The sequence below is a fragment of the Gregarina niphandrodes genome (genome assembly GCF_000223845.1).
Source record: "Gregarina niphandrodes unplaced genomic scaffold scaffold00012, whole genome shotgun sequence".
Lineage (NCBI taxonomy): Eukaryota > Apicomplexa > Conoidasida > Eugregarinorida > Gregarinidae > Gregarina > Gregarina niphandrodes.
This window is the reverse complement of record NW_011645782.1, coordinates 102,016-102,609: the sequence shown is the minus strand read 5'-3', so window position 1 is coordinate 102,609 and position 594 is coordinate 102,016.

Sequence of the window (594 nt, the reverse complement as noted above, 5' to 3'; positions counted from 1 at the left end):
CCCTCGAGAGACACGTCGTTCCGACGATAGAGTCAGAATTTCGGCAAGGAATGTAGAAGGTTGCCCCAACGCGGGTGACTCGGGCAATGATCTCTGAGGGTTCCAAGCTAGGCTGTACTCTCGACCCCTCAGCATGAGGGCTGACCTTCCAGCAACCGTTTGATGATGTGGCCTGTGTCTCCACTCGAGCTGAAGAGTAAGGATCTCTCGAAGATCAATGCGTCATCGAGTATGAACCTCGGTACTACTCCATCAGTGATAAGTGTCGAGAAGTGCGAAGCAAGTAGGTGAGTGGCTAACTGGTGGGGTAGGCTTAGAAGGTCCTGGTGTGCTTCCAGACGATGATAGAGATATTCGGGCAAGGAACTATCTCCGGTGCAACCAGGGTGGAGAGAGTCGCGATACAGCTTGAGATGGTGTACTAGTTGTTGAGTCTCTTGGAACATGTTTGAGCGGTCCAGCCCTTGCCGAAGCAAGTCGGAAGATGCTCGTTCCGATTTCGCCAAACAAACGCCGAGATGATCACAACGTCCGTCGCCATCCTAACGCTGATTCGAACCCTCCTGCCACCCGGCTCACTCGGAAGAGGCCTTG